This window comes from Tursiops truncatus, chromosome 16 (assembly GCF_011762595.2).
Source record: "Tursiops truncatus isolate mTurTru1 chromosome 16, mTurTru1.mat.Y, whole genome shotgun sequence".
Classification (NCBI taxonomy): domain Eukaryota; kingdom Metazoa; phylum Chordata; class Mammalia; order Artiodactyla; family Delphinidae; genus Tursiops; species Tursiops truncatus.
In genome coordinates this window covers 63,519,739-63,542,364 of record NC_047049.1, presented here as the reverse complement: position 1 = coordinate 63,542,364, position 22,626 = coordinate 63,519,739, and the positions used below count along the sequence as shown (strand labels likewise).

Below are 22,626 nucleotides of genomic sequence, written 5' to 3'. Positions count from 1 at the left end.
TGTATTAACTTAAATGCAATGAGCATCTGCCTGGAAGGTTAAGAACTTGGTGTCCCAGCTGTCTCCAAAAGAGTCTTTCAGTAGGACTTCATTGTATACTGGAATCAGCTGAGCAGCTTTAAAAATTTTGATGCCTGGGTCCAACTCCCAGAGATTCTGATATAATCAGCCTGGGGTGCGGCCTCAGCATCCAGGTTTTTAAGAGCTCCCTAGAGAGAAGCCAAGGCTGAAAATCAGTGCTTGCCCAGTTCCACCTGGATTCCATTCCTCTATCGTTAAAATGACTCCCTTCAAAGATTCACTGAGCAGTTTTTGCATAATAAGGGCCCTAGAAACTGCCATCGCTTTCTATTGGATTATTTAAAGTAAACTTTTAAGATGCTACATTAAAAAAAAAATTAAAAAAAAAAAGATGCTACATTAAGATTTAGATTTCGGTACCTTCCCAGTCCCCAGGTCTCACACTGGTCTTAGTGCTGACCTGGAATCTACTGCCCTCCACGTCCCCACCCCGATTTTGGGACGTCTGCCCTCTGGATATAATCCTCCTATGGTTCAGTATCCGGTTCCCCTTGGCAATGCCCTGGGTTTGCTCTGGGCTGTGTTTTCTGATTGACCTTTTTCCAGCTCAGTGGTTAAACTTTTGTGTCTCCACATCCAGCTCCTTTTGGTCTGAGAGGGAAGGAATGTACGAGGGAAGAACAAACCTCCCCCCTCCCCGCTGTTCGCCCTGCAGGTTTAACAGGAGAGTGGGGAAGTGCAAACCCCAGTTTGATGGGCAGTACTGAGTGATTACATTCGAGCTTCAGGCAGAGCAAAACTGCCTCTTTCCGTCCCATTGTTTTTTCTTTTTTTTTCAGGTATATTGTTTGCCTCCCCCCCCCCCCAACCTCCACCCACAAAAAGTCTTCTAAAAGTTGTTCAGGATTTTTGGGAACTGTCTCATTTCCACCACATGTGTACACTGCACCCTGAGAGTGAGTTAACTGCATTATTCATTTGTTTTTCCTGTTTATTTTCCTTTCCTTTTTTTTTTTGGTTTGATTTTTCTTTTTTGTTGTTTCAATACACGTTTGTTGCCCACCTACCAAGTGCCAGGTGACACATCCCTGAGTCCCGATGTTTAATTTACAAAATAAAGTGCTCTCCTCAAAACACATTCAATTGCGTTACAGTACTTTTCTTCCTCGGACAGAAAAGCAGATGCACTATTTGAGAATGTGAATTATAAAATGGTAAAATCCTGTGGTATAAGAATATTAATACATGTTCTAGTGAATGTGTAAATATGGAGAAAATGAACATTTTCCAAGTTAAAAAATTCACCAAGAATTATATGATTTCAAAGCTGGGGAACTGAGGCCATTGCAGATATTGTTGCTACCTGAGCTGCTAAACAAAAATCATTTCACCACAGACTTTTGTCAAATTAGTCTTGAAAAACATTTGAATTGATGGGAGATCTTCAGGAGGATAAATGTTGTTTAAAACAAAACGATCTTATGTCTGAGTTTTCTAAACGTGAGTCTATTTCCCCATCTGGACTGCCAGTTCCTAAAACTCAGGAACCTTCTTATCTCAACATCCCCTCCCCCAGTGAAACAGAATTTTTGCATGAGGTAGGTGTTCAACAAAACTCTGTTGGGGACTTAGAGGGAATGGTTCATTTCACATGGTAATGTGCCTTTCTGAAATAATGAAGTTAAAAAATGGCTTTCAGGAAATATGTAACGGAGAATTACAAAGCAAGAAACTGACTGTGGTTATCCTGCCTTGTCCAGTTAGGACAGAAGTCTCCTGTCTCGGAGGACATTGGGACGCCATTGTCTACTGTTATATTACCTGCCTCTCCCAGTGAGTGCTAAGGGAGGGGAGGACTGGAAGAAATACAGGGAGGAGCCCGTATTCTAGGGCGAAGGTGTTCAAACTGCAGTACTAGAAGAATGTCCAGGGGTAAGTAGCTGTGTAGAATTTTTAAGAAATTCTGTACCCAGACCCTCAACTGTACCTTTCCATAGCATGACTCAGGCTATCCGTCCCCTTTTTCCCTTCACAACAGCATTTCTCCTACCTTAAAGAAAAAAGACTCCTCATGTCCATCCTGAATGTTACTGCAGTATAACGATGTCCCAAGTGTGAGAACTTCTAAGATGCTGTACAAATCGACGATTGGAAATGTCCTCTCTAATGTTTAATCAAGATGCCATAAATCCTCCTTAGCTTCCAGCCTTCCCCAGACTTAAACATATTTCTGTTAAGGGTGCATCACTGATTTATAAACGGGGTGTTTCAGCCTTGGAATGTTCTAAAATAGTGTGGACAATGGGAGTGGTGGTGATTCTTACTTAACAACCTCTTTTTTTTAATTCTCCAACTATTGTCCAAGAATGCACTGCTCATAAAAGAAAGTCTGGGGGAAGCAAAGAGCGCTTCAGTAAGAAATAGTGAAAGGCTTAAAATAGCTTTTATTATGAATTTAAGTTTAAAAAATTCTCATCTATTACAGCACTAATCCTCAGGATGTGTCATTAGCGGGAAAGAAAACACAGTTGGGTAGCTGAAGCAGTATAGGTTAGTAAGGCTAGTTCTTTTAAATGTAACTAGAAGGTTTCCGTGGAGTACCAAATCTTTCAAAAGTTTTTGACACTGGATTAAAACCCATAGATAAACATTTTAAGTAATTTAGATTCTGTGTGGAGTATTAAATATAATAATTACAGCATGTTTCATTAAGTCACACCCAAAATATTTATTATCTTACTACAGACCATCTGTTTTCTATATTGCATAAAAAGTAACCACTGGGGGGCCTTCCCTGGTGGTGCAGTGGTTGAGAGTCCGCCTGCCGATGCAGGGGACACGGGTTCGTGTCCGGGTCCGGGGAAGATCCCACATGCCGCGGAGCGGCTGGGCCCGTGAGCCATGGCCGCTGAGCCTGCGCGTCCGGAGCCTGTGCTCCGCAACGGGAGAGGCCACAACAGTGAGAGGCCCGCGGACCGGAAAAAAAAAAAAAAAAAGTTACCACTGTTACCTGAAAACTAGGTTTGCTTCTTGGTGGGTGTTGAGCCAAAAGACACAACCAAGCCAAAGAGCAGGAGAAGGAAGGATTTATTACTTGCAGTAAGCAAGGAGAACACCGGGGATCTTCCCCAAAGCAGAAGTTTTAAGCTAAGGGTACCTGTTTATTCATGAAGGGGTTTGGGCTGGTGTATGCATATTCATGAAGGGGCTTGAGCAGAAGAGAATTCAGCATAGAATTGGGGCAAAGGTTGCCAGAGTCCAAGGTTTAATTGATTGAGGTCACAAGGGTCAGAAAAGAACATCGTCATTCCTTACATTCAGACCAGTTTGGGGTCTCAGCATCCTCCACCTGGGTGGGGGCCATAGTTCCTGCAGAACTCGAAGTTCTGTATTAGATTGTTATGTATATCCCTTGAGGAGGAACCAGCATTGTATTTATTGCTCATGTATTATTTCTTGACTGCTTTTCCTTTGTTCTTGCACTCCCTCATTTGTCTTAAGATCATTAATTACTGAGACCTGTTAAAGGGCAAGCGTTGTGGCCAGGAGGCAAAAAATGGCTTCTCTTGTGTCAAGAAAGCCATGCCTAGTTCTCTTTCTCTAGGGACCTCCTACCCTATCTGCTTATACCAGATAGGTGTAAGCTTACAAGCTCAAAGAACATACATTGACTGCACAGAGGGTCGGTATCCCTAACCCCTGTGTTTATTTATTTATTTATTTATTTTAAAACATTTATTTCTTGCATTGCTCTATTTAGCCAACCCTTAATATTGCCCTGAAAGCTAGCTAATCTGCAGCTTATTTACTCTTTACGCGGGCCTCTCCCGTGGCGGAGCACAGGTTCCGGACGCGCAGGCTCAGCGGCCATGGCTCACGGGCCCAGCCGCTCCGTGGCACGTGGGATCTTCCCGGACCAGGGCACGAACCCGTGTTTCCTGCATCAGCAGGAGGACTCTCAACCACTGCGCCACCAGGGAAGCCTTTCTGCGCCAACTTTTCCTCAGAAGGTCTGTGCTATTAGCATGGAACCTCACTTACTAATCTGAAGTTAGCCTGTTATATTTACCACTTAACCACAGAGAAATTTCTGCCACATGAAGTCTAGGAAAAATTGTTAGACTACAGCAGATCATTCTGATTTATACCATTATCTTTCAAGTATGGAGACATATTTCGAAAGAGAAAATACTGTTCACGGGGCTTCCCATCATTAGGAATTGGAAGCCATTGAAGAAAATATTACTCATCTTAGTTTTCTCCGTTGGGTTTCTGACTCTTCCTTCGAGGCACTAGTACCAAAACTTAATTGGCTATGTGAAGTTATACAGTATTAATGATTACGAACTTTATGATTCATTCAAAAAACATTTATTGGGCTTCCCTTGTGGCACCGTGTTTGGGAGTCCGCCTGCTGATGCAGGGGACGCGCGTTCGTGCCCCGGTCCGGGAAGATCCCACATGCCGCGGAGCTGCTGGGCCCGTGAGCCATGGCCACTGAGCCTGCGCATCCGGAGCCTGTGCTCCGCAACGGGAGAGGCCACAGCAGTGAGAGGCCCGCCTACCGAATAAAACAAACAACAACAACAACAACTAAACATTTATTGAGCTCCAGAGCAATATGCTAGGCATTGGGTGAAAATCTGAATCCAAAAGTGAAAAAAATAGGTGGTCGCTGACCTTACAGAATGGAAAAGAGGTTATATTCATTAAAGTTTTTGTGACATTGTCGAATACTTACTTTTAAAATTCTATTAATTATACATTAAATATATTATTTACAGAAGTTTTCGTAGTATGTAAGTTGATCTTACAAAAATGTGATTAAATATTTTTTCTATTTATTCATTTTTATTTTATTTTTTATTGAGATATAACTGACATGTAACATATTAATTTCAGATGTACAACATAATGATTTGATATACGTATATACAGTTGACACTTGAGCAACACAGGCTTGAATTGCATGGGTCCATTTATGTGTGGATTTTTTTAGTAAATATGTACTACAGTACTATACAATCTGAGGTTGGTTGAATCTGCAGATGCTGAACTGCAGAAATGGAGGGCCAACTGTAAAGTGGATTTTCAATTGCAGGAGGTCAGTGCCCCTAACCCTCAAGTCATTCAAGGGCTGACTGTATTGCAAAATCATCACCACAATAAGTCTAGTTAACATCCATCACCACACATAGTTACAATTTTTTTTTCTTGTGATGAAAACTTTTAAGATCTACTCTCTAGCAACACTTAAATATAGAATACACTATTACTAATGTAGGGGAGCAAAATTTGCCACCCCAAAATGTGTCTCTTTGGCATGAAGATTATATTAGCCTTTTATTTTTAAGGCCCAAAAGCCGCAGGAAGAAACTTTGACCTTCCCCCTAACCTCTTAAAAGAATGTTCCAGGAAGGGAGCTATCACCAGAGATACTACAATACAAACTAGGTGTGGTAGATAGGGAGGAACCTAGCAAAATCCTAGTTAAAATTCCTCTCTGTGTCCCATTGTCTCTGCATGACCCAGCAAACATTTGTTTACCTAATATCTGCTTATGCATCTCCATGTAAATTGCCTTCCTCTCCTTTGAAGTCCCAAACCACTACCCCAATGCCCTCTTTTGTCTTTAGGTGAAGATGGTATTTAAGGTGAGGGTTTAGACCATTACTCAGTTCTCCTGGGTCTTTCCTGTGTACACATGTTCTAAAACTTTTGTTTGATTTTTCTCCTGTTAATCTGTCTCATGTCAATTTAATTGTTAGACCAGCCTGAAGAACTTAGAAGGGTAGAGGAAAACTCTTCCTCCCAGATACTAGCTATAGTCACCATTGCTGTACATTACATCTCCAGAACTTACTTATTTTGTAACTGGAAATTTGCACCTTTTGACCACCTTTAAAATCTTATTTGGCTGCTTTTAGTAATCTATTTCATATGTTTTTATAGTAGTTTAAAAAGTGTTATATAGTTTATATAGCTTATAAAGTGTTTTGATAACAGTTACATTGCACATTAACATAATTTTTGCTTGAGAAATGAAGACTTTTTCTGACAGAAAGTAAATTTGATTTTTCTGATTAGGTTGATAATGAGGACTAGCTTTACTATTTAGATTATGTGGTGGACATTTTCTAAACCTACACTGCCCAGTAGAGTAACCACTAGCCACATGTGGCTATTGAGCTGTTTAACTGTGTCTAAGGTAACAGAAAATTTTTCATTTTAAATGTGAAAAGTAAAGCAATGTAAATTTTATGATCAAAAGTGTTTTGTTGTATTGAATTTAACAATATTTAATATTCTAGCCTTTATTAAATTAAACAAGGTACCTCTAATAGAAGAAAACTGGGTATAATTGGTAGTTAGTAAGTCTTGCTAACCTTCTCGCAAAATGAAGAAATGAATGACAAATCACTAAGTAACAAATCCTTTTGAAAGTCAGGTAGTTTCCAGTTCTTCCAAAAACCAAAGGAGAAACTAATCAAATTGACAGCTATTAAATCATTAAAAATAACTTTTGAAAATAGAAAATTATGTGATTTTTTTGGCATATAACTAGGAAGAAGTTCAAAGCATTGGGTGGCAGAGCAATAACAGAATTCCTTCCATTTACATCTACTTATATAGATGGAGAAGGTTTTTCAGAGATTATTGATGCTGGACCTGTCCCATTCTAATAATAACTAATATTCATTCACATATATTAAAATAATTTTTAAAAAATTTAAAACTCCTATTCATGTCATTAGGATAGCTCTTCCAACAAATTTTTTTCTTAATAATTATTTATCAGAACCATATTAATGTTGTTTTGATAAGTTGCATAATAATAATGGTAATAGTAACTCAATCCAGAAGAAATGTTTTTAACACTCAGGGGAATTTTTTAAACTAAATTTCAACTTAAATATATATTTTTATAGTACAGAAGTATGATATGTGATCCATAAAAGACTTTACAAGACTTCTGGTACTGACCTAGATGGAGTAAGCCCACTACACCCTATCTTTCCCAATGATTAGAACTAAAAACTCTGGACAAAAATACAAAAGGACTCTTTAAAAGTAAATAGTAGGGACTTCCCAGGCGGTCCCATGAGTGGGACTTCATGCTCCCAAAGCAGGGGGTCTGGGTTTGATCCCTGGTCAGGGAACTAGATCCCTCACGCATGCCGCAGCTAAGAGTCCACATGCTGCAACTAAGAAGAAGCCCGCATGCTGCAACTAAAAACATGCCACAATGAAAATCCCACATGCTATAGCTGAGACCCAGTGCAGCCAAAATAAATGAATAAATATTTTTTAAAAAGAAAAGGAAATAGCTTTAAAAAGTAAATAAATAAAAGTAAATAGTAGCAGGCAGATTGGGGAGGGGACCCAAAGGTGAAGAAGGACACATACAGGAATGAGTTTCCCATATTTTTAATCTTTTATCTCCTGGCTTTGACCCAAAGATAGCCACAGCATATAACTGCACAGTTGTCACAGGCTTCAGAAACTCCTAGTGAAATGCTATATTTCTGGTCAGAAGACCATGAAAGGGAGTTCCTACAAGCAGGAGAATGTGGAGGAAATATCCTTTTTTTTTTCCTCTTCTGGCCCTACCACAAGCACAGCCCCAGTCACAGAGCTATACTGTGGTGGCAGTAGCATAGGAATTTAAAATCCCAACAAGAAACCCATCTTTTAGGCCAGAAGAACTGAGATAAATGGACCCTGTGATCTGAATAGTGTCAGGGGAATCCGCATTATTTCTTCTCTCTTTTATTTCACTGCTTTGCCCAAAAGTTGGCCCCAATCATGCAGAACTCTGTGGCAGCCTGGCAACTAAAACTCCAAGAAAAAAACTAATCTTTCTAGTGAGAAAACTGAGAAAAGGGGACTTCTCTGGTGGCCCAGTGGTTAAGATTCTGCGCTTCCACTGCAGGGGGCTCAGGTTCAATCTCTGGTCAGGGAACTAAGATCCCACATGCTGCATGGTGTGGCAAAAAAAAAGAAAACTGAGAAAAGGGGACCCTGGTAGCTAGAGAGTGTGGGGAAAATCTGGAGAGGAGAGAGCTGGAGAAGGAAATTCCCTAATTCTGATCAATGAAAGTAATAAACCTCTGGCCAGAATGACCAAGAAAAAAAAAGGACAAGACACAAATTACCAATATCTGGACTTCCCTGGTGGTCAGTGGGTAAGTCTCTGTGCTCCCAATGCAGGGGGCCTGGGTTCCATGCCTGGTTGGGGAACTAGATCCCACATGCATGCCGAAGCGAAGAGTTCATGTGCTGCAACTAAGAAGTTCACATGCCCCAACTAAGAAGTCCACATGCCACAGCTAAGACCCAACACAGCCAAAATAAATGAATAAATAAATATTTTTAAAAGGAACAAATTACCAATATTAGGAATGAAAGAGGAGGTATTACTGCAGACCCTACAGACATCTAAAAGATAATAATAATACAGTCAGGGACTTCCCTGGTGGCGCAGTTGTTAAGAATCTGCCTGCCAATGCAGGGGACATGGGTTTGAGCCCTGGTCTGGGAAGATCCCACATGCAGCAGAGTAACTAAGCCCGTGCACCACAACTACTGAGCCTGTGTTGTAGAACCTACGAGCCACAACTACTGAGCCTGTGTGCCACAACTACTGAGTCCACATGCCACAACTACTGAAGCCCGTGTGCTTAGAGCCCATGCTCCACAACAAGAGAAGCCACCGCAATGAGAAACCCATGCACCACAACAAAGAGTAGCCCCTGCTCGCCACAGCTAGAGAAAGCCTATGTGCAGCAACGAAGGCCAAATGCAGCCAAAAATTAATAAATAAATATATTAAAATAATAATAATACAGTCATGCCTCGTTTTATCACTCTTCAGTTTATTTCACTTCACAGACTTTGCGTCTTTTACAAATTGAAGATCTGTGGCAACCCTGCATTTTCAGAAGATGGTTAACATTTTATTTATTTATTTATTTTAAAATTTTTATTTATTTGGTTGCGCCAGGTCTTAGTTGCAGCTCACGCACGGGCTCCTTAGTTGCAGCTCACTGGCTCCTTAGTTGTGGCTCACCACCTCCTCAGTTGTGGCATGCTAACTCTTAGCTGTGGCATGCATGTGGGATCTTGTTCTCTGGCCAGGGATCAAACCCGGGCCCCCTGCATTGGGAGTACAGAATCTTAACCACTGTGCCACCAGAGAAGTCCCGGTTAGCATTTTTTAGCAATAAATATTTCTTAAGTAAGATCATTTTTTTTCAGACATCACTTACTAGGCTATAGTATAGTGTAAACATAACACCTTTTATATGCACAGGGAAACCAAAAAATTTACGTGACTCACTTTATTGCATTTTTCACTTTATCATGGTGGTCTAGAACCAAAGCCGAAATATATCCGAGGTGTCACTGTACTCCAAATAAGTCTAGTCCCGTTAATTAAATTACTTAGAAGAAAGGGACCAATTCTTTGAAGGATTAAAAAGTACCAAAACTCACACAAGAAGAAATAGATAACCTTCTTAGTTCTAGACCTATTGAAGAAACTGAATTTGTAGTTAAAAGTCCTCCAACAGGGCTTCCCTGGTGGCACAGTGGTTGAGAATCTGCCTGCCAATGCTGAGGACATGGGTTTGATCTCTGGTCTGGGAAGATCCCACATGCCATGGAGCAACTAAGCCCATGTGCCACAACTACTGGCCTGTGCTCTAGAGTCCACAAGCCACAACTACTGAAGCCCGCGTGGGCCTAGAGCCCATACTCCACAACAAGAGAAGCCACCACAATAAGAAGCCCATACACCACAACGAAGAGTAGCCCCCACTTGCTGTAACTAAAAAGAAAGCCCGCACGCAGCAATGAAGACCCAACGCAGCCAAAAATAAATAAATAAATAAATAAATAAATATATATATATATATGTTAAAAAAAATCCTCCAACAAAGAAAACTCCAGACTACCAACATTTAAGGAAGAAATAATACCAGAAAATAGAAGAGACGAGAACACTTTCCAACTCATTTTGGGAAGTCTGCATTACCCTGAATCCCAAACCAGAGAAAGCTATTAGAACAAATTAAAACTACAGATGAGTACCACTAACATAGATGCAGCAATCTTTTACAAAATGTTAGCAAAATGAATCCAGTGGAAGTTATCCTGGGAATGCAAGGCTGGCTCAATATTCAAAAATCAATCAGTGTAACTCACTGTTTCAAGAGACTAAGGAAGAAAAACCATATGATCATCTCAATAGGTGCAGAAAAAGCATTTAAGAAAATTCAGGGACTTCCCTGGTGGTCCAGTGGGTAAGACTCCACACTCCCAATGCAGGGGGACTGAGTTCGATCCCTGGTCGGGGAACTAGATCCCGCATGCTTGCCGCAACTAACAGTTCACATGCCACAACCAAGAAGTCCGCATGCTGCAACTACAAAGTAACCCACATACCACAACAAAGATCCCACGTGCTGCACCTGAGACCCGGCACAGCCAAAAATAAATAAATAAATATTTTAAAAAAATCTTTGGGAACAAAAAAAGAAAGAAAGAAAAGAAAATTCAACATCTGTTTATGATTTTAAAAAAAACCTCTCAGCAAACTAGGGGTAAACAGAACTTTCATCTCCTGAGAAAGAACATCTATAAAAAGTTACAGCTAACATCATACATAATAGGAAAGACTGAATGTTTCCTTCTAATATCTGAAGAAGGCAAGAATATCTACTCTCATTATTCTCATTCAACATCATATTGGAAATTATAACCAGTGCAGTAAGGCAAGAACAAGAAAACACATACAGATTTGAAAAGAAAGAATAAAACTGTCTCTATTCTCAGACAACATGATTGTTTTTGTAGATAATATCAAAGAATCTACTAAAAAGCTCCTAAAACTAATAAATGAGTTTAACAAAGTCACAGATAAGTAGGATATTTTAAAAATCGATTGTATTTTTATATTCTGGTAATGAACAATTAGAATTCTAAAAAATTTTAAATTACCATTTATAGTAGCCACCCAAAAATGAAATATTTGGGTATAAATCTGATAAAATATATGCAGGATCTATATACCGAAAGCTACAAAATACTGTTGAACTATATCAAAGATCTAAAGAAATAGGGAGGTGTGCTCTGTTGGAATATTTGAACACTTAGTATTGTTATGATGTCGATTCTCTCCAAATTGATTTATTGTTTCAATGTAATCCCAGTCAAAATCCCAGCAAGATTTTTTCGATAGTACTGATAACCTGAATCTAAAATTTTATATGGAAAGTCAAAGGAATTAAAATAGCCCGAACAATTTTGAAAGAGAAGAACAAAGTTGGAGGACATATTACCAGAATTCAAGATTTACTATAAAGCTACACAATTAAGATAGTGTAGTACTGGTGAAAGAGTAGAGATGTACATCCATGGAACAGAATAGAGTCCAGAAAGAGACCCACGCAAATATGATCAATTGATTTTTGACAAAGGTACAAAGGCAATTAAACATAGAAGGGATAGTATTTTCAAGAAATGGTGATAGAACAAGTAGATATCCATAGGCAAAAAAATAACAAAACAAAAACAAAAAGTTCCTTGACCCATACTTAAATACTTTATGCAAAAACTAACCCAAGGGCTTCCCTGGTGGCACAGTGGTTGAGAGTCCGCCTGCCGATGCCGGGGACACGGGTTCGTGCCCCGGTCCGGGAAGATCCCACATGCCACGGAGCGGCTGGGCCCGTGAGCCATGGCCGCTGAGCCTGCGCGTCCGGAGCCTGTGCTCCACAACGGGAGAGGCCACAACAGTGAGAGGCCCGCGTACCGTGAAACAAACAAACAAACAAACAAACAAAACAACTACCCCAAGATGAAGCATAGCCTTAAATGTAAAGTGTGCAACTATAAAACTTCCAGGGAATTCCCTGGTGGTCCAGTAGTTAGGACTCCACACTTTCACTGCTGAGGGCCTGGATTCAATCCCTGGTCAGGGAACTAAGATCCTGCAAGCTGCACAGGGTGGCCAAAAAGAAAAAATATTTGGGACATTGGGTTAAGCAAAGAGTTTATAGATATGATACCAACAGAAAAATTCATAAAAGGAAAAAGAATAAATTGATCTTTATCAATATTAAAAACCTCTGCTCTGCAAAGGAGCTGGTTAATAGAATAAAAAGACAGGTTGCAGACTGGGAGAAATAATTGCAAATCAAATATCTAAGAAAGGAATTTGATCCAGAATATATAGAGAACTTAAAAAACACAACGAAGGAGCCAAGAATATACAATGGGGAAAGGATAGTGTTCTCAGTAAATGGTGTTGGGAAAACTGGATAGCCATGTGCAGAAGAATGAAACTGGACCACTATCTTACACCAAACACAAAAATCAACTCAAAATGCGTTAGACTTGAATGTAAAACCTGAAAACATAAACTTACTAGAAGAAAACACAGGGGCTAAGCTCCCAGACATTGGTCTTGGCAGTGACTTTTTAGATTTGACACCAAAAGCAAAGGCAGCAAAAGCAAAAATAAACAAGTGGGACTACATCAAACTAAAAAGCTTCTGTAAGGAATTCCCTGGCAGTGCAGTGGTTAGGACTCAGCACTTTCACTGCCAGAGCTCGGGTTTAGTCCCTGGTCAGGGAACTAAGATCCTGCAAGCCGTGCAGTGTGGCCAAAAAAATAAATAAAATTTTAAAAAATAAATAAAAAGCTTCTGTACAGCAAAGGAAACCATCAATAAAATGAAAAACCAACCTACCAAATGGGAGAAAATATTTGCAAATCATATATCTGATAAGGGGTTAATATCTATCTATATCTATCTATCTATCTATCTATCTATCTATCTATCTATCTATCTATCTATCTAAAACTCCTACAACTCAGTAGAAAATAAAATAATCTGATTAAACAATAGGCAGAGGATCTGATAGACATTTTTCCAAAGAAGATATACAAATCCACAAGAGATAGATGAAAAGGTGCTCAAAATCACCAATGATCAGGAAAAGGCAAATCAAAACCTTACACCTATCAGAATGGCCATCATCAAAAAGATAAGAGGTAAGTGTTGGGGAGGATGTAGAGAAAAGAGAACCTGTGTAATGTTATTGGGAACGCAACCATTATGGAAAATAGTGTAGAAATTCCTCAAAAAATTAAAAATATAACTACTATATCATCCAACAATTCCACTTCTGGGTATTTATCTGAAAAAAACAAAATCACTATCTTGAAAAGATATCTGCACCCCCATGTTCATTGCAGCATTATTTCCAATAGCCAAGACATGGAAAGAGCTTGCGTCCATCAACAGATGAATGTATAAAGAAAAATGTAATATATCTTATATGTTATTCAGCCATAAAAAAAGAAAGAAATCTTGTGGTTTCTGACAACATGGATGGACCTTTAGTCACTAGCTTTTTTTTTTTTTAATATTCTTTTGACCGCATCATGTGGCATGTGGGATCTTAGCTCCCCAGCCAGGGATGGAACCTGCACCCCTTGCAACCCTCCAAAAAGTGTGGAGTCTTAATCACTGGACCACCAGGGAAGACCTGGATTGACCTTTAGGGCATATGCTAAGTGAAGTTAGAAAGAGAAAGATAAATACTGTATGATATCATTTATATGTGGAATCTAAAAACAAGCAAACAACTCATAGAGAACAGATTGATGGTTGTGGGGGTTGGGGGAGGGGAGGTAGGCGAAATGGGTGAAGTTGGTCAAAAGGCACAAACTTCCAGTTAGAAGATATGTCCTGGGGTATAATGTAGAGCATGGTGACTAGACTATAGTTAACAATACTATATATATATATATTTTTTTTTTTAATAAATTTATTTTTGGCTGTGTTGGGTCTTCATTGCTGCACGCAGGCTTTCTCTAGTTGCAGTGAGCAGGGCCTACTCTTCGTTGCGGTGCACGGGCTTTTCATTGTGGTGGCTTTTCTTCTTGCGGAGCAGGGGCTCTATGTGTGCGGGCTTCAGTAGTTGTGGCACACGGGCTCAGTAGTTGTGGAGCATGGGCTCTAGGTACATGGGCTTCAGTAGTTGTGGTGCGCAGGCTTAGTTGCTCCATGGCATGTGGGATCTTCCTGGACCAGGGCTCAAACCCGTGTCTCCTGCATTTGCAGGCGGATTCTCAACCACTGTGCCACCAGGGAAGCCCAACAATACTATATTATTTTTTGAAAGTTACTCAGAGAGTTAATCTTAAAAATTCTCATCACACACAAAAAATTATGTGTGATGAAAAATGTTAACTAAAGGTATTTTGGTTAACATATCATTTCACAATATATACATATATTGAATCCTTACGTTGTACACCTGAAACTAATACAATGTTATATGTCAAAATTTTTTAAATGGGGAAAGAAAAAGAAAACAAACAACTGAATATAAAGAACAAGATTGGTAAATTAGTCCACATTAAAATGAATACTTCCATTCATCAAAGAACATCATTAAAGAAGTGGATCCACTAAGTGATAAGCTAATAGGAAACTTTTTATAAAGTTATAATGGGTGGAACCAATGGACACACTAGTTACACAGTTTCACTGCTACCTTTTATTTATTTATTTATTTATTTGGAAGTATAGTTGATTTACAAAATTATATTAGTTTCAGGTGTGCCACATAGTGATTCAATATATTTATAGATTATTTTATACTGGATTTAAAGTTATTATAAATCATGGCTATAATTCCCTGTACTGTACAATATATTCTTCTTGTTTTTTTATTTTATATATAGTAGTTTGTACCTCTTAATCCCCTACCCCTAGCTTGCCCCCCCCTTCCCCTCTCCCCACTGGTAACCACTAGTTTGTTCTCTATACCTATGAGTCTGTTTCTGTTTTGTTATATTCATTTGTTTGTTTTATTTTTATTTTTGATTACTTATTTATTTATTTTTATTTATTTTTTTTTGGCCATGCTGCATGGCATGCAGGATCTTAATTCCCTGACCAGTGATTGAACCTGTGCCTGCTGCAGTGGAAGCGTGGCATCCTAACCACTGGACTGCCAGGGAATTCCCTGTTTTATTTTTTAGAAACCACATATAAGTGATAACATACAGTATTTGTCTTTCTCTGTCTGATTTATTTCACTAAACATAATACCCTCTAGGTCCATCCATGTTGTTGCGAATGGCAAAATTTCATTCTTTTTTATGACCAAGTTTTATATATATATATATATATATATATATATATATATATATATATATATATATATATATAGGCTACTGTAAATAATGCTGCTATGAACGCTGGGGAGCATGTATCTTTTAAAAGTAGTGTTTTGTTTTTGGTTTTGTTTTTGTATATGTACCCAGGATTGGAATTGCTGGACCCTAAGGTAGTTCTGTTTTTAGTATTTTGAGGAACATCCATACTGTTTTCATACTGGCTGCACCAATTTACATTCTCACCACCAGGGCATGAGGGTACCCTTTTCTCTACTCCTTGCCAACATTTGTTATTTGTAGACTTTTTTGATGATAGCCATTCTGACAGGTGTGAGGTGATATCTCAATGTGGTTTTTTTTTTTTTGCGGTACGCGGGCCTCTCACTGTTGTGGCCTCTCCCGTTGCGGAGCACAGGCTCCGGACGCGCAGGCTCAGCGCATGGCTCATGGGCCCAGCCGCTCCGCGGCATGTGGGATACTCCCGGACCGGGGCACGAACCCGTGTCCCCTGCATCGGCAGGCGGAGTCTCAACCCCTGCGCCACCAGGGAAGCCCCCTCAATGTGGTTTTGATTTGCATTTCTCTGATGGTTAATGATGTTGAGCATCTTTTCTTGTGCCCATTGACAATCTATATGTCTTCTTTGGAAATATGTTTATTCAGGTCTTCTGTCCACTTTTTAATCTTTTTTTTATATTGAGTTGTATGAGCTGTTTATATATTTTGGATATTAACCTCTTATCTTTCATATCATTTGCAAATATTTTCTCCCATTCAATAAGTTGTTTTTTGTTTTGTCAGTGGTTTCCTTTGTTGTGCAAAAGCTTTTAAGTCTAATTAGGTCCCATTTGTTTATTTTGACACTAAAAGTGATTTTTTAAATGTTTTATAGTCTTTAAAAATTTTTTTATTTTATATTGGAGTATAGTTGATTAACAAATTCAGTTATGCATATACATGTATTTATTCTTTTTAAAATTCTTTTCCCATTTAGGTTGTTACAGAATATTGAGCAGAGTTGCTTGTGCTATACAGTAGGTCCTTGTTAGTTATCTATTTTAAATATAGCAGTATGGTCAATCCCAAACTCCCAATCTATACTCCCCCTACCCTGGTAACCAGAAGTTCGTTCTCTAAGTCTCTGAGTCTGTTTGTGTTTTGTATATAAGTTTTCTTTTTAAAGGGTGGGATTGCTGACAAGATTAGGGTGTGTCGTGCAGGGTCTCAGGTGGTCTCCTAATCTTTTTTTTTTAAATTTTTGGCTGCATTGGGTCTTCATTGCTGCACGCGGGCTTTCTCTAGTTGCGGCGAGCAGTGGCTATTCTTCCATGCAGTGCATGGACTTCTCACTGAGGTGGCTTCTCTTGTTGTGGAGCATGGGATTTAGGGGCATGGGCTTCAGTACTTGTGGCACACGGGCTCAGTAGTTGTGGCACACGGGCTCTAGAGCGCAGGCTCGGTAGTTGTGGCACATGGGTTAGTTGCTCCATGGCATGTGGGGTCTTCCTGGACCAGGGCTCGAACCCATGTCCCCTGCATTGGCAGGCAGATTCTAAACCACTGTGCCACCAGGGAAGTCCCTATAAGTTTGTTTGTACCATTTTATTATATTCCACATATAAACGATATGATAATGATATTTGTCTTTCTCTGTCTGACTTATTTCATTTAGTATGATAATCTCTGGTCCATCCATGTTGCTGCAAATGGCATTATTTCAATCTTTTTTCTTTTTTTTAAATCCTTTTACTTTTTTAAAATTTATTTATTTTATTTTTGGCTGCACGCGGGCTTTTCTCTAGTTGAGGCGAGTGGGGGCTACTCTTCATTGCGGTGCACAGGCTTCTCATTGCAGTGGCTTCTCTTGTTGTGGAGCACAGGCTCTAGGTGTGTGGGCTCACTAATTGTGGCGCACGGGCTTAATTGCTCTGTGACATGTGGGATCTTCCCAGACCAAGGTTCGAACCTGTGTCCCCTGCATTGGCAGGTGGATTCTTAACCACTGTGCCACCAGGGAAGCCCCTATTTCAATCTTTTTAATGGCTGAGTGATGTTGCATTGTATATATGTACCACTTCTTCTTTATCCATTCCTCTGTCGATGGACATTTAAATTGCATCCATGTCTTGGCTATTGTAAATAGCACTGTAATGAACATTGGGATGTATGTATCTTTTCAAACGATGATTTTCTCTGGATATATGCCCAGGAGTGGGATCACTGGATCATATGGTAGCTCTATTCTTAGTTTTTTAAGGAACCTCCATATTGTCCTCCATTGTGGCTGTACCAATTTACATTCCCACCAACAGTGTAGGAGGCTTCCCTTTTCTCCACACACTCTCCAGCATTTGCTCTTTGTAGACTTTTTGATGGTGGCCATTCTGACTAGTGTGAGGTGATATCTCGTAGTTTTGATTTGCATTTCTCTACTAATTAGCGATATTGAGCATCTTTTCATGTGCCTCTTGGCCATCTGTATGTCTTCTTTCAAGAAATGTCTATTTAGGTCTTCTGATCATTTTTTTTTAAACATCTTTATTGGAGTATAATTGCTTTACAATGGTGTGTTAGTTTCTGCTTTATAACAATGTGAATCAGTTATACATATACATATGTCCCCATAGCTCTTCCCTCTTGCATCTCCCTCCCTCCCACTCTCGCTATCACATTCTGATCATTTTTTGATTGGGTTCTTTTTTTGATATTGAGCCACATGAGCTGTTTGTAAATTTTGGAGATTTTTTTCATTTCAGTTATTTTATTGTAATTCTCTGTTTGTTCTTTAGTTCTTCTAGTTCTTTGTTAAACATTTCTTTTATCTTCTTGATCTGTGCCTCCATTCTTTTTCCAAGAACTTAGATCATCTTTACTATCATTTCTCTGAATTCTTTTTCTGGTAGATTGCCTATCTCTGCTTCACTTAGTTGTTCATCTGGGGTTTTATCTTGTTCCTTCATCTGGGACATATTCCTCTGCCGTCTCATTTTGTCTAACTTTCTGTGATTGCGGTTTCTATTCCACAGGCTGCAGGGTTGTAGTTCTTCTTGCTTTTGCTGTCTGCCTCCTGGATGAGGCTGTCTAAGAGGCTTGAGCAGGTTTCCTGGTGGGAGGCACTGCTTCCTGCCCACTGGTGGGTGTTGCTGGGTCTTGTCCCTCTGGTGGGAGGGGCCATGTCAAGGGGTGTGTTTAGTGGACAGTTGTGTTCTCAGGAAGACTCTAAGCAGCCCGCCTGCTGAGGGTGGGGCTGTGTTCCTGCCCTATCACCTGATGCATCCCAGCACTGGAGCCCATAGGCTGTTAGGTGGGGCCAGGTCCTGGCAAGAAAAGGGTGGCCTCCAGGAGAGCTCAGGCCAATGAGTACTCCCCAGAACTACAGCTGCCAGTGTCCTTTTTTTTTTAATTTAATTTTTTTTGTCCTTTTTTTTTGAATTTTATTTTATTTATTTTTTTATACAGCAGGTTCTTATTAGTTATTTATTTTATACATATTAGTGTATACATGTCAATCCCAATCGCCCAATTCACACACACCCCCACCAACCCTCCCACCACCACTTTCCCCGCTTGGTGTCCATACGTTTGTTCTCTACATCTGTGTCTCTATTTCTGCCTTGCAAACCGGTTCATCTGTACCATTTTTCTAGATTCCACATATATACGTTAATATACGATATTTGTTCTTGTCTTTCTGACTTACTTCACTCTGTATGACAGTCCCTAGGTCCATCCACATCTCTGCAAATGACCCAACTTCTTTCCTTTTTATGGCTGAGTAATATTCCATTGTATATATGTACCACATCTTTATCCATTCGTCTGTCAATGAGCATTTAGGTTGCTTCCATGACCTGGCTATTGTAAAGAGTGCTGCAGTGAACATTGCGGTGCATGTGTCTTTTTGAATTATGGTTTTCTCTGGGTATATGCCCAGTAGTGAGATTGCTGGGTCATATGGTAATTCTATTTTTAGTTTTTTAAGGAACCTCCATACCATTCTCCATAGTGGCTATATCAATTTACATTCCCACCAATGGTGCAAGAGGGTTCCCTTTTCTCCACACCCTCTCCAGCATTTGTCGTTTGTAGATTTTCTGATGAAGCCCATTCTAACTGGCATGAGGTGATACCTCTTTGTAGTTTTGTTTGCATTTCTCTAATGATTAGTGATGTTGAGTAGCTTTTCATGTGCCTCTTGGCCATCTGTATGTCTTCTTTGGAGAAATGTCTATTTAGGTCTTCTACCCATTTTTGGATTGGGTTTTTTGTTTTTTTAATATTGAGCTGCATGAGCTGTTTATATATTTTGGAGATTAGTCCTTTGTCCATTGATTTGTTTGCAAATATTTTCTCCCATTCTGAGGGTTGTCTTTTCATCTTGTTTATAGTTTCCTATGCTGTGCAAAAGCTTTTAAGTTTCATTAGGTCCCATTTGTTTATTTTCATTTTTATTTCCATTTCTCTAGGAAGTGAGTCAAAAAAGATCTTGCTGTGATTTAAGTCAAAGAGTGTTCTTCCTATGTTTTCCTCTAAGAGTTTTATAGTGTCCAGGCTTACATTTAGGTCTTTAATCCATTTTGAGTTTATTTTTGTGTATGGTGTTGGGGAATGTTCTAATTTAATTCTTTTTTTTTTTTTGCGGTACGCGGGCCTCTCCTGTTGTGGAGCACAGGTTCCGGATGTGCAGACTCAGCGGCATGGCTCACAGGCCTAGCCGCTCCGCGGCATGTGGGATCTTCCCGGACCGGGGCACAAACCCACATCCCCTGCATCGGCAGGCGGACTCTCAACAACTGCGCCACCAGGGAAACCCTAATTCTTTTACATGTGGCTGTCCAGTTTTCCCAGCACCACTTATTGAAGAGGCTGTCTTTTCTCCATTGTATATTCTTGCCTCCTTTATCAAAGATAAGTTGATCATATGTGTGTGGGTTTATCTCTGGGCTTTCTATCCTCTTCCATTGATCTATATTTCTGTTTTTGTGCCAGTACCATATTGTCTTGATTACTGTAGCTTTGTAGTATAGTCTGAAGTCAGGGAGTCTGATTCCTTCAGCTCTGCTTCTTTCCCTCAAGATTGCTTTGGCTATTCCGGGTCTTTTGTGTCTCCATACAGATTTTAAGATTTGTTTTTGTTCTAGTTCTGTGAAAAATGCCATTGGTAATTTGATGGGATTGCATTGAATCTATAGATTGCTTTGGGTAGTATAGTCATTTTCACAATATTGATTCTTCCAATCCAAGAACATGGTATATCTCTCCATCTGTTTGTGTCATCTTTGATTTCTTTCATCAGTGTCTTATAGTTTTCTGAGTACAGGTCTTTTATCTCCTTAGGTAGGTTTGTTCCTAGGTATTTTATTCTTTTTGTTGCAGTGGTGAATGGGATTGTTTCCTTAATTTCTCTTTCTGACCTTTTGTTGTTAGTGTATAGGTATGCAAGAGATTTCTGTGCATTAGTTTTGTATCCTGCAACTTTACCAAATTCATTGATTAGCTCTAGAAGTTTTCTGGTGGCATCTTTAGGATTATCTATGTATAGTGTCATGTCATCTGCAAATGGTGCCAGTTTTACTTCTTCTTTTCCAATTTGTATTCCTTTTATTTCTTTTTCTTCTCTGATTCCCCTGGCTAGGACTTCCAAAACTATGTTAAATAATTATGGCGGGAGCGGACATCCTTGTCTTGTTCCTGATCTTAGAGGAAACGCTTTCAGTTTTTCACCATTGAGAATGATGTTTACTGTAGGTTTGTTGTATATGGCCTTTATTATGTTGAGGTAGGTTCCCTCTATGCCCACTTTCTGGAGAGTTTTTATCATAAATGGGTGTTGAATTTTGTCAAAAGCTTTTTCTGCATCTATTGAGATGACCATATGGTTCTTATTCTTCAATTTGTTAATATGGTGTATTACATTGATTGATTTGTTGCCAGTGTCTTTGTCCCCACAGTGAGCTACAGCTGCCCCCAGCCTCCACAGGAGACCCTCCAATACTAACAGGTAAGTCTGGCCCAGTCTCTTATGAGGTCATTGCTTTTTTCCCTGGGTTCTGGTGCACACGAAACCTTGTGTGCGCCCTTCAAGAGTGGAGTTTCTGTTTCCCCCAGTCCTGTGGAATTCCTGCGATCAAACCTCTTTGGTCTTCAAAGTCAAATTCTCCGGTGGCTCCTCCTCCCTTTGCGAGACCCTCAGGCTGGGGAGCCTGACGTGGGGCTCAGAACTTTCACTCCTATGGGAGAACTTCTGTGGTATAATTATTTTCCAGTTTATGGGTCACCTACCCAGCAGGTATGGGATTTGATTTGTGATTGCACCCCTCCTACCATCTTGTTGTGGCTTCTTCTTTGTCTTTAGATATAGGGTATCTTTTTTGGTAGGTTCCCGTGTTTTTTTTGTCAATGGTTCAGTGGTTAGTTGTGATTTTGGTATTTTTGTGAGAGAATGTGAGCTCACCTACTTATACTCTGTCATCTTGTTTCTGTCTCCCTTAATGCCTTTATTTATTTATTTATTTTTTGCCGTACACAGGCCTCTCACTGCTGTGGCCTCTCCTGTTGCGGAGCACAGGCTCTGGACATGCAGGCTCAGCTGCCATGGCTCACAGGCCCAGCCGCTCTGCGGCATGTGGGATCCTCCCAGACAGGGGCATGAACCCGCCCTGCATTGGCAGGCGGACTCTCAACCACTGCGCCACCAGGGAAGCCCTCCCTTAATGCCTTTTAAAGTTTACCTGTAGGGACTTCCCTGGTGGTTCAGTGGTTAAGTATCCGCCTGCCAATGCAGGGGACACAGGTTCGATCCCTGCTGTGGGAAGCTCCCATGGGCCACAGAGCAGCTAAGCCCGTGCACCACAACTACTGAGCCTGTGCCCTAGAGCCCATGTGCTGTAACTACTGAAGCCCACATGCCTAGAGCCTGTGCTCCACAAGAGAAGCCACCACAGTGAGAAGCCCGCACACCACAACGAAGAGTAGCCCCCACTTGCGGCAACTAGAGAGGGCCCACACACAGCAATGAAGACCCAATGCAGCCAAAAAAATAAAATTAAATTAAATAAAAATAAAATAAAATAAAGTTTACCTGTAATAGATTTTCAGTTGGTAGATGATGATTCAGTTTCCCACATGTTGTTTTTTTTTTTTTTTTTTTTTTTTTTTTTTTTTTTAGTTTTTAGAATAATAAAAGGTGATTTTTTTTTTTTCTTTTTTTTTTTTTTTTTTAACATCTTTATTGGAGTATAATTGCTTTACAATGGTATGTTAGTTTCAGCTTCACAACAAAATGAATCAGTTATATATATACATATATTCCCATATCTCTTCCCGCTTGCGTCTCCCTCCCTCCCACCCTCCCTATCCCACCCCTCCAGGCGGTCACAAAGCACCGAGCTGATCTCCCTGTGCTA

General features: G+C 39.9%; 1 protein-coding gene across 2 annotated transcripts in view; it reads left to right on the top strand.

Moving 5' to 3' along the window:
* The first annotated feature begins 1,781 nt into the window (after nt 1-1,781).
* SIRT1 (sirtuin 1) overlaps nt 1,782-22,626 on the top strand; it is a 60,557-nt gene continuing 39,712 nt past the window's right edge. The window contains exons 1-2 of one of the 2 annotated variants that reach the window (XM_073793542.1): nt 1,782-1,953; nt 21,155-21,221. The gene's annotated coding sequence lies outside the window, so the exon portion shown is untranslated. Of the gene's footprint in view, nt 1,954-19,189; nt 21,222-22,626 lie in introns of those variants that run through there. The other variant, XM_004320145.4, reaches the window with a different exon arrangement.